At 35.2% G+C, this 12,455-nt stretch overlaps 1 long non-coding RNA gene across 2 annotated transcripts in view; it reads right to left on the bottom strand.

Moving 5' to 3' along the window:
- LOC105486074 (uncharacterized) overlaps positions 1-12,455 on the bottom strand; it is a 127,626-nt gene that overhangs the window by 76,325 nt on the left and 38,846 nt on the right. For both annotated transcript variants that reach the window (XR_011620526.1, XR_011620527.1), the window contains exon 2: positions 892-1,019. This is a non-coding gene — a long non-coding RNA (uncharacterized lncRNA). The remainder of the gene's footprint in view (positions 1-891; positions 1,020-12,455) is intronic.

Here is a 12,455-nt window from a genome sequence, read left to right as displayed (position 1 = left end):
TTTCAAAAATCTTTTATTTTCCACAAAAACATGAGAGTATAAAATTTTTAAAGTTCTAATTATCTGTACTAAAAGTCTATATTAGACAGTCTTTAAGACATTAGCTTACTTCCTGAGAACTATCCTCACCCATAGACCAGGCTGTTTCTACAGAATCCCACCCTTTCTCCTCAAACTCTTACTATCAAAATCCAGATAAATGAATCACATTTAGGAGATACTCTAAGCTAGAACAGTCACAGTCTTCTTCTAGGAACTGAGTCTTAACAGTTAGGTATTGGCACGAAAGTTGAAAGATTACGTAGATTCAACATCCTGAAGTGTTGAGGCAAAATAAAACGAAGATTGTGCCTGAAAAGTTCCTGAACAAACAAAATCAGCGAGGCCGTAAAAATAGCCTTAATGTTGCTTAAGACTGCAGACATCAATGAAACTAAACTTGGGTCATTTCTGCTAAAGGCTTGTGTTCCAGAAAAACAAAACTTAACCTTAGGTAATCCAAAACAGCCAATTAACACACAGTTACATGACCTAGCAAGGTAAACCAAAGAAAGTAATTTTGTAACTGTAACCAAAGAATTTATTTGTTTTACTTCCCTGTTTACTCTATAAATATTTGCATGTGATGTTTTATCAGAGTACTGAACCTCTTTTGGATTGATGCTTCCCAGTTAAGGAATTGCTGTTTGCTCACATTAACTCTATGATTTTATTGCTGTGCCACTTTTTCTTTTAACAATAAAAAGTGCTGACCTGAGAAATATAATTCCAGTGAGAGAGGGGAGTGGTCCTTTTTTACAGGAGAAGATACACAGGAAGAGGCGGGTAAGAATTGAGAGAGAGAAAAGTAAAAACAGAATTAACTGATTATAATTAACATTCCAGATTCACCTGATTTCTTCTTTCTTGTCCTCCTCCTCTAGGGGATATCTGAACACCGAAGAACTAACAATATTAACACTCTGCTCCTGCTTTCTTAAGTAGCTCAATTAATTTCCATTATTTGTAACCGAAAGAACCTGCAGTAGAACAAGGAACATGGAATTCAAAAAATCTAGTCTGTTAAAAAGTCTGTTTCTGCACCTCCTCAAGATCCTAATAATAAATGCAAAAAGAAAAACAAACTTTGGGCCAGGCACAGTGGCTCACACCTGTAATTCCAGCACTTTGAGAGGCTAAGGTGGGGAAATCACCCGAGGTCAGGAGTTCAAGATCAGCCTGGCCAACACGGTAAAACCTCGTTTCTACTAAAAATACAAAAATTAGCCGAATGTAGTGGTGTGCGCCTGTAATCCCAGCTCCTCAGAAGGCTGAGGTAGGAGAACCACTTGAGCTCAGGAGGTGGAGGTTGCAGTGAGCTGAGATCACTCCACTATACTCTAGCCTGGGCGACAGAATAAGACTCTGTCTCAAGAAAAAAAAAAAAAAAAAAAGTAGTGAAACAAATGCAAAGTATTTCACATATATGTATTTTAACAAATATTATCAAATAATCTCAGAGAACACTTTACTTTTAGAAATGTAAATGCATTCAACTATATACATGTTAAACATATTTTATAATGACACATGATATTGACTCATAAATATACATTATCAAATGCCTAAGACATACAAAAGGCCATATTTATAAATTTATTAACTATGAAAGAAGAATATTTAATTCAAGTAAAGAAATTTGCTTTGATCTTAATGATAATCATAATAAATTTGATTTATGGAGTGAATTATATTTCTTCCTATCAAACTACAACACAGAATACTTCTTGTTCTTAGCAATTCTTCATTATATGTTTTTGAATATAATAGCTGAGATTAAGAAAGGTTGACAATAAAAATAATGCATTTTCAACAAATTAATTTGAATTATTAAATAAAAACTTAAGTATATAGGTAAAAATTGGTTTGAAATGGCTCTTATTTTTATATCATATATAATGGCATTGTAATACTAAATCAAAATATTACTTTAGATTTTTAAATGTTCATGGTAGAGCATATTAAATGTGGTGACCAACCTCATAGTAATAAAATACCTTCTTAAGGAACAAAAGATATCTAACTAAATTTTGTATTTTTTTTTTTTTTTTTTTTTTTTTTTTGAGACAGAGTCTAACTCTGTCACCCAGGCTGGAGTGCAGTGGCACGATCTTGGCTCACTGAAACCTCCACCTCCCTGGTTCAAGCAATTCCCCTGCCTCAGACTCCTAAGTAGCTGGGATTACAGGCTCATGACACCACCTCCGGCTAATTTTTTTTTTTTTGTATCTTTAGTAGAGACAAGGTTTTACCATGTTGGCCAGATTTGTCTCGAACTCCTGACCTCAGGCAATCTGCCTGCCTCAGCCTCCCAAAGTGCTGGGATTACAGGCATGAGACACTTGGCCTGACCATTTTGTATGCTTATTAGAAAAATTTAAACTAAAAAAATATATTATAAGATGGATTATACCTATATATATATATAGTTTTCATTAATACATGAGGTAGCAAGGTAAGTATGAAAACACCTTAAGCCGGGCACGGTGGCTCACGCCTGTAATCCCAGCACCTTGGGAGGCCGAGGCGGGCAGATCACGAGGTCAGGAGATCGAGACCATCCTGGCTAACGTGGTGAAACCCTGTCTCTACTAAAAATACAAAAAAATAACCAGGCGTGGTGGCAGGCACCTGTAGTCCCAGCTGCTCGGGAGGCTGAGGCAGCGGAATGGCATGAACCCCAGGTGGTGGAGCTTGCAGTGAGCTGAAATCGCGCCACTGCACTCCAGCCTGGGAGACAACGAGACTCCATCTCAAAAGAGACAGACAGACAGACAGACAAACAAACAAACAAAAAACTCCTTAAAAGGAAAATCGAGGCATAAAGATGAAAAAATGAAAGTCAGTGCCTGTACTAGAACCAATAATCTTCCTAATGTTCACCTAGGGCTTCATCTTCTACCCCAGTTTCCTTCCACAAAGCCCAACAACTGTTTAATTCTATTCCAATGGTAAAGCGGGGAGGGACTACTTCTCCAAGAGTCTCATTCTATTTGTGTATGTTGTGTGTGTGTGTGTGTGTGTTGCATGTGCTGTCAAATGCTAATATTCTGTGTTAGCGGAGCAGATATGTGATGGCGTTTACACGAAAAGAGAAGATAATTTGCAAGTCATACATACTATATTTTGATTAAAATGCTGTTGACATGCTTTTTTGAAAAGGCCTTTTCTAAACTTTCTACACATTTCCTCTGAAACTCCAGTAGAGTTTCTGCATTATGGAATACACAAGGAACATACAGTGAGGGAAGATAGTGTGTTGAGAATTATAGTAGATACCTAAGTGAGCCTACTAGAAGGATACAATTTCCTTGGGTAAGACATGAGAATAAATAAATGCAAACTGGTTATCTTTAGCACCTAACAAAGTTTCCAGCATACAGTAAGTACTCAATAAATACTTTTAAAGGATAATAAAAGCTTTTAGAAAAGGATAAAACATTTTAGAGAAGCCCGGGAATTCTTTTGTTTGATCCTTTGTGTTGGAATAAAAATAAGGAATTAAAGTGGAAAAAAAGATAAAATCCATCTCAGTAAATTTACAGGAACCAATTCCTGGAACACTTTATCTACTTATTCCCATCCACATAGATTAAGCTATATATATATCACAGCAATGAGATAATCAAGTGCTTTATAAAATTCCTTAGTAGTCAGTCAGATTAATACTCATCTTAATTTTACTTATAAACATTAAAATTTATGCTATCTAAACAGACTGCCTTAACATTCATGAATTATGTGATATTATGTGACTTGCAATAATGAATAAAACATTTTCATTGATTTAATATAGACAGTATTTTCCAAGCAAATAGGACAATGGAGTAGATTGGTTATAATATCATCATCATCACTATCAGTCACAAATGCATGTGATATTGGTCTATTTGCACATGATGTTTTGCTGGGCACTGCTAACACCTTCTTCAGTGAATAAATCAGGAGGCAGATGACAACAGTCTTCTGGAAAGCAATCAAACTTTAAAACTTTAAAATAATATTGAAATATATGGTTAGGCAAGAAAAATGTTTGCCTTAAAAGTTCAGGATATTATGGGAAGTCAATGTAGATATTCAAGATTAAGTCCAATATAAAATTGTGCACTATATTTTGAGAGTGATACTTATCACAGAGCTTTTACTCTTCTAAAGTGCTTTTGCATTTACTAGAAACAAATTAGAGCAGGGAGATAACTTTTTTCAAAATATTACATTTATTTGAATCTCATTTATACAGAGCTTTGAATTTGGCAACATAATTCAATGCAAATCTTTCCAGTAACATGTCCTTTATCAAAGCTCTGAGATTTATTTCCAATTTTTCTACAAACAAGTCCCTTGTTTACTATCTCCATTTGCTATTTTAGCATGTCAAATAGCAAAATGAAAAACAGAAGGAAAATAGCATGAATCTGTCATGGCACTAAATACCAGCCCCAATTTTGCTTCCCTCAATCTTAAGGGGCAAAATGTGGCTGGATAGACAATAATTTTTATCTTCTTAATATACAGTATTTTTGTGTAGTTCACCACAAATCAGTCTCAAACTTAATAGGACACTTTAAAGACGCATCTCCCAATGTTCTTACTCAGTTCCATTATATTTTATACGTTCATTATAAGCTAAAATGTTATGTAATTGAAAAACAAGTCATGTCAATTATGTTTATTGTTGACAAAATGTTTACCCCATAAATATCAATTATTCCTAATTATGACTTGAGAAAGGTATAAAACTGATAAATTTCATCAAAGTAATCAAATGAAATAATGTTCTCCATCAATGAGACTCTTCTCTCTGTGATTTTAAAATGTTCACAAGCCACAAAAGTTTCAAAGCTGACATTGCTACTACAACCAGATTCCAGGATTACCAACACACACAATGCAAATGGCATGACTCTCATTTCACACCTATTTAAATGAGGAATTTAAAAGATGGACTTGGCCGGGCGAGGAGGCTCACGTCTGTAATCCCAGCACCTTGGGAGGCCGAGGAGGGCAGATCACCTGAGGTTGGGAGTCCGAGACCAGCCTGACCAACATGGAGAAACCCCGTCTCTACTAAAAATACAAAATCAGCTGGGTGTGGTGGCACATGCCTGTAATCTCAGCTACTCGGGAGGCTGAGGCAGGAGAATCGCTTGAACCCGTGAGGCAGGAGGCAGGAGGTGGAGGTTGCAGTAAGACGAGAGCTAGCCATTGCAATTCGGTCTGGGCAACAAGAGCGAAACTCCGTCTCAAACAAACAAACAAACAAACAACAACAAAAATGGCCGTTTTTCCTCATAATTAGAGTGTATATGGCAGACACTTTTCAGTCCTAACCATCAAAACATTTCCTCCTCTTTCTTCCTTGCCAGAAAGTCATTCCTCAGCATCTTTTTTTCACTACAATTTTGTCCAGAGAGAAAAAAGAGAGATAATTTTCTTTCTGATACAGAGAGAGGTAAGAGAGAAGCTTTCACACTTTTTGTTTTGAGTGTTCATTCAGTGAAACAGACATAATGATCCAAGTTGCTGCACCACTTTGTGACTGTTTGAGACTTGAAGCCATCTAACCTCTGAACCATCCATCTAAAGTTCTTACAATATGCAATCTAAAAATATAGGCTAATAATCTAACGACCTTTCAGATAAAACACCAAGATAATCAAGGTGAATGCTAATTTTTTCCCCCGTAGAATTAGCTATGTGTCAACTCTGTGTAGATTATTATTTCCGTAAACTGAAGTAAGAGAGAATAGTTTGAAACAAATTATAATATTAATTTTAAGAATTCATTTCACTTAGTATTATACAGGCATTTGCCTAAAGTCATGCTTCTCAGAATCTACGTAATAATTTACTTACTTTATAAATATAATGGGTGTGGTTTTCTTTTTGTGCCATGGTGTAAGCATGGCAGTATAATGTATAAAATAACTTTTTATCAAAAAGAATGTGTTGGAATTAATTATTTCTGACAATAACAGTATAGTATCTCATGATAGGTTGAGGCAGGTGGATCACCTGAAGTCAGGAGCTCAAGACCAGCCTGGCCAACATGGAGAAACCCCATCTCTACTAAAAAAAAAAGTACAAAAATTATCCAGGCATGATGGCAGATGCCTGTTGTCCCAGCAACTCAGGAGGCTGAGGCAGGAGAATCACTTGAACCTGGGAGGTACGGTTGCAGTGAGCGAAGATCGCGCCATTGCATTCCAGCCTGCGCAACAGAGTGAGACTCTGTCTCAAGGAAAAAAATAAAGAAAGAAAGAATTACCTCAAAGAAAACTCTAATATTAATTTTCTTAATTTTATACCACTTATTAATTTCATTTCACTTTCTCAAATATCCCCTTGCTTTCTACGTATTTCTGACTTTCTAATAAATAATTAGTTAACCTTCAGGAATAGAAAAATTATTCATTCTCTGCCACGTAACTCATACTTTTTGAAAACCCGGAATGTAAAACAATTTTTAAGAATATAAAAACATTCTGAGTTGTAATTTAAATTAATTAAACAATATAGTTAATAGAGTGCTTAACTGCCAAAATCTTTAAGTTAAAATAGTGAATAATATAATTACTCATGTTTATAATAAACAGTTAGTTTCCAGATGTTTTTCTTTTTTTTTGTTTTTTCTGATGAGGTCTCACTCTGTCTCCCAGGTTAGAGTACAGTGACGTGATCTCAGCTCACTGCAACCTCCACTTCCCCGGCTCATACAATCCTCCTGCCTCAGCCTCAAGATGAGCTGGGACTACAGGTGTATGCCACCACACCCATCTAATTTTTTTGTATTTTTGGTAGAAACGGGGTTTCACCATGTTGGCCAGGCTGGTTTCGAACTCCTGAGCTCAGGCGATCATCCCTCCTCAGCCTCCCAAAGTGGCTGGGATTACAGGTGTGAGCCACCCAAATGTTTTTCATTATTGAAGAAACATTTGCAAAAAAAACTTACCACCAAGCTTATTGTTATTACAATTATTACTATTATGGGAAATACTTAGAGGGTGAACACTTAACATGTTCATTTCCTTTTTCCAGTTTTTGTCTGTTCATTTTCAAATTACAGGAAAGTTGCCTTTATGACTAAGGTTAATATGTTTAATTATACCAAGATATATCACACGGGTTTTAAAAGGAAACTCATTTTCCCGTGTTGAGAAATCAGTCTGATGCTCCCTACTAAGACGTTTGGACAGATGATTATAGCTGTTCAGTCAATGCACAAGCTGCATCACTGCCAAGACTTCCTCCCTCCAGTCACGGATTAGTGACCTTTGGGCAGCTGCCTATGCAAGAACGAAATGATGCATGTGTGTGTCTGCTCAAATCCTCTATAGTAATTCTAATTGACTGCAGTGATATCTCCTGGTGACAGTGGAGAAGGTTGACAGCTTCAGGCCTTGTTGCAGCCAAAAAGCTACTCTTATGGAGATCTTAGATGAGTATATTAAGTACTTCCACTAGCTCAGCTGGTGAAGTTACTTTAGCTCACTTGGCATGAGCACTGGCCTGAGAATAGCAAATCAGCTCTTAAAACTATCTTCTTGTCATCTGAATTGTAAATGTTCAGTGAGCTAATCCACATCTTCTTTTATAAATAGAACTGACCCTGTAGCACTGTAGTACCATCGGGAAACTTTTTTCTCTGATTTTGTTAACTTTTCCTTTGCTTAACCCTGTTTGCCCTTCTATACAGAGTAAGTGGCAATCTTAGAATAGCTCAAGATAAAATATCATAAAAGAGGATCACAGGTGAACAATATAGTATATCAATGTGCTGGGCTTTTATGTAGTAAAAGGCTGTCAGGAGTTAGACTTCTTTAAATTGTTTGTTGCAGAGGAGTAGAGGAGTATCCACTTTAGAAAACTCAGAGCAAAGGAAACATTCAGTTAGACAACTCTACAAAGTGCTACTTCTTTTAAATAACATACATCATCAGAGTTTTCCCAAATTATCTGAAATGGTTCATGAACCTCTATTTTAGATGGTTTAAGGAAATGATAGAAGTTCATCATTTTTAATATACCATAATTCAACATTGAGAATAAACTGTTTCACTAGATTGTAATGATGTAGTCCTGCTTTAGGCTGGACATAACAGTATGTTTACACATTTTCTTTATCTAATGATACATAAAATGCTCTTTTAAACACAATCATAAACATCAACAAAGACATCTGAAGACTCTGAAGTCTTGCTTTTAACATATACAAATAATTGCCCAAGGCACAAAACTTCAAGTTTTCCAGCAAATAAAGCACGCAATTAACAAAGGAGCTAATTGAATTTTTTCTTACTTGAAATACTTGACAGAACAGACTATGCTTTATTGACTTTTACATACCCAGTTCCTTGAACATAGGACAGCATAAATAGTAGACGGTTAATAATTTATTGCTAAATACAGAAATGAAGAATAAATGACACTTAATTGCAGCAACACAATCTTGCCATTTCTGAACTTAATTGGAAAGTAAAATTGGCAAAATCAAATTTGGATGGTGCAGTGATAATTCATCTGTCCTCACAAGGATGTCCTTATAAGTGAATTTAATTGCTTGTTTTATCTAATTAGAAAACCTCTAAATATCCCAAAGATTATTAAGTTTTCCTCATTTATCACATTTTAATATTATCCAAGTGTTATAAATTACATTGCATAGGAATTTTACTAACATAGTTCTGTTTAGGATAAGTAATATTTTCTCATTAAAATTGTTTTTGTAATTTTTCCCCAAAACTATAAATCATATTATTCATATATACATCTTGTTATCTGGCTTAATTTAAAATTGATAATGCTCATGATATTTTCTCTCTATAGGAAAAGCAGAGCAAGTCACTTTCTACACTGATGCAGATTTATAAATGGATAAATCTAATCCCTTAAAACATACAATTACATATAGTAACACCCTAAGAAAGCAAGCTGGTCTTTAAGTTAGGTTTTAGTTCTGTGTTTCCAAACTCAGTTTCACAAAGGTTTTCATTATTGCTCATTTTAAATATCATTTGTCAAGTTCAAGTGCCCTCAGGAATACCTTCCCCTGTAGAAGCACAAATGATATGATTAGCATACTAATAAGAAACAGTGGTTAAAAAGCAAAAAGAGTCACTTGGGCTACCTCTGAAAGCACCAATCCCTTCACATAACCAAGATACCATTTATATGTTCTAAGATATTTGTGATGGAAAAGTAAACAAACAAGGAATTTCTATAGATTATAACAAGACACGTTTTAAAACTATTTGGTTTGAGATTCAGATCTGCTGAATTGCTTAATTACTCAAATTTCACTCTCCAAAATTATTTTTTATTATATTGTCTTATAATGACCTTAAAAGAGAAATTAAAATGCAGAAAAGCATTCAGGGAAATTTATGGTTTGCATGTCTTTTCCAAAACTCAGGTTGAAACCAATTGCTACTGTAACAGTATTAAGAGGCAGGGTCTTTAAGAGGTGATTAGTTCATGAGAGCTCCACCCTATTGAATGGATTAATGCCACTACCACAAGAGTGGGCTAGTTATTGTGGGAGTGGGCTCCTGATAAACAGATAACTTTGGCCCTCATTTCCTCTCTGTGTCTTGTGTGTTCACATGGCCTTCTGCCATGTTAGAACATAGCAGGAAAGCCCTCTCTAGGTGATAATACTATGAGCTTAGATTTCCCAGCCTCAAGAATTGTGAGACAAATAAACTCATTTTCTTTATAAATTACCCAGTCTGTGGCATTCTGCTATAGCAGCAATATAAAAACTGAATCAAATGCAATGGAATGATATGTATGAAAAAGTTATGTGCTTATTAAAATCAAGGCTATAGTTTAGATCTCATCTATCCTGTTATTTGAGTAAACATTATAATTAACAACAAAAGATCACAATTAAAAGGCCATGCGATAATTTTATTAACTCTACAGTCCCCACCAATTTAATTTTTAATTTTAATATCAGCAATATATAGTTTATCTAAACATGTGCATTTTTTTCTTAATGGAAGCATAGTATGTGCTTGTTTGTAGTTTGAATGTTCTCATCAGAAAGATCCAGCTTAAATCTAGAGCACTATCATTTCACTTTGTTCAATTGCTAAATATTCTGGATCAATTACTCACCTATAAATAGAGGGAATAGTGCTCAATAGAGGGGATACTAATCAATAGTGGAAAAGTGCTCAACAGCAATTGCTCAGTGAAAGGTTTTTTACTGAGCAATTGTATAATATTTTACATTGATAATAAATAGCATTACAAGTAATAACAACAATAATAGTAAAATCATGATTTTTAGATTTTATTATTGTTATTATAATAGTAATATTGTAACTGTATTTTGGATTTGAAAAGATCTGTAATTTGGATTTGAAAAAGAAAATCATTACTAATGCTAAGGTGTACTGCAATAATCATTCAGGAAGCTATGGTTGACAATATTACAAAAAAAACAAAAATCATGGTGTCAAATTTGTATAAACTAACAAATTCATCTTTCCACCAATACACAACAACATACAGAACTTTAGAACACAAATCATTTGCTATATTTTGTCAGTATACAACCAAAAAGGTATATCACAGCATTCTATGCGAACAGTCTTTCACCAAGGTTCACTATTTACTTTTTTGTTTCTTTGCTGGAGGTGTGGAAGGATGGATTTCATGGTAAATTGATTTTTGGAAGCCAAAAATAGCACTATGCTTTCACTTAAAATTTCACCATGCATATTACTAATTGACAGAGTTGAGGAAGCCCTACAATTGAAAAAATTGCTTTCTCATGTTCCTTGAGTGGTGTATCTACAGAAAATCTGTTTTGTAGACATGAAAGAAGCAGAAAGAAAAGATTAAGAACAGTAGAAGCAAAGATTTTCTTAGAATTAACTCATATGTAATGAAGCTAAATTTATTTCGGAAAAAAAATAAGCTTATTGGAGGGAGTTTCAATTTTCATGTGTACATTACAATGAACATTGGTCCAAATGGATAATAATCAGAGTAATCACATCAATAATTACATTGAATAATTTTTTTTTAATTGAGACAGTCTCTCATTCTGTCACACCCAGGTTGGAATGCAGTGGCATGATCTCGGCTCACAGCAGCCTCCATCTCCTGAGTTCCAGCAATTCTCCTGCCTCAGTCTCCCAGGTAGCTGGGATTACAGACATATGCCATCATGCCCAGCTAATTTTTGTATTTTTAGTAGAGACGGGGTTTCACCATGCTGGCCAGGCTGGTCTCGAACTCCTGATCTCAGGTGATCCACCCACCTCGGCCTCCCAAAGTGCTAGCATTACAGGCATGAGCCACCACGCCCAGCTGAATGAATATTTTAAGAACATAATGATAAAGCGTATTCAAACAGGAAGGGAAGAAGTCAAATTATCTCTGTTTGCAGATGGCATAATTGTATATTTAGAAAACTCCATCGTCTCAGTCCAAAAACTCCTTAAGCTGATAAGCAACTTCAGCAAAGTCCCAGGATACAAAATCAATGTGCAAAAATCACAAGTATTCCTGTACACCAATAACAGAGAGCCAAATCATGAGCCAACTCCCATTCACAATTGCTACAAAGAGAATAAAATACCTAGGAATACAATTTACAAGGGATGTGAAGGACCTCTTCAAGGAGAACTACAAACCACTGCTCAAGGAAATAAGAGAGGACACAAACAAATGGAAGAACATTCCATGCTCATAGAAAGAAAGAATCAATATCGTGAAAATGGCCATACTGCCCAAAGTAATTTATAGATTCAATGGTGTTCCCATCAAGCTACCACTGACTTTCTTCACAGAATTAGAAAAAACTACTGAAGATGGTATCAAGCTACCTGACTTCAAACTACACTACAAGACTACAGTAACCAAAACAGCATGGTACTGGTACCAACACAGATATATAGACCAAGGGAACAGAACAGAGGCCCCAGAAATAACACCACACATCTACAACCATCTGATCTTTGACAAACCTAACAAAAACAAACAATGGGGAAAGGATTCCGTGTTTAATAAATGGTGTTGGGAAAACTGGCTAGCCATATTGCAGAAAACTGAAAACTGGACCCCTTCCTTACACCTTATACAAAAATTAACTCAAGATGAATTAAAGATTTAAATGTAAGACCTAAAACCATAAAAACCCTAGATGAAAACCTAGGCAACACCATTCAGGACATGGCCATTGGCAAAGACTTCATGAATAAAACACCAAAAGCGACGGCAACTAAAGCCAAAATTGACAAATGGGATCTAATTAAACTAAAGAGCTTCTGCACAGCAAAATAAACTATAATCAGAGTGAACAGGCAACCTGCAGAATGGGAGAAAATTTTTGCAATCTATCCATCTGATAAAGGGTTAATAATATCCAGAATCTAAAAGGAGCTTAAACAAATTTACAAGAA

The sequence above is a fragment of the Macaca nemestrina genome, chromosome 3, assembly GCF_043159975.1.
Source record: "Macaca nemestrina isolate mMacNem1 chromosome 3, mMacNem.hap1, whole genome shotgun sequence".
Taxonomy (NCBI): Eukaryota; Metazoa; Chordata; class Mammalia; order Primates; family Cercopithecidae; genus Macaca; species Macaca nemestrina.
This window is presented reverse-complemented; position numbering and strand designations above follow the sequence as displayed.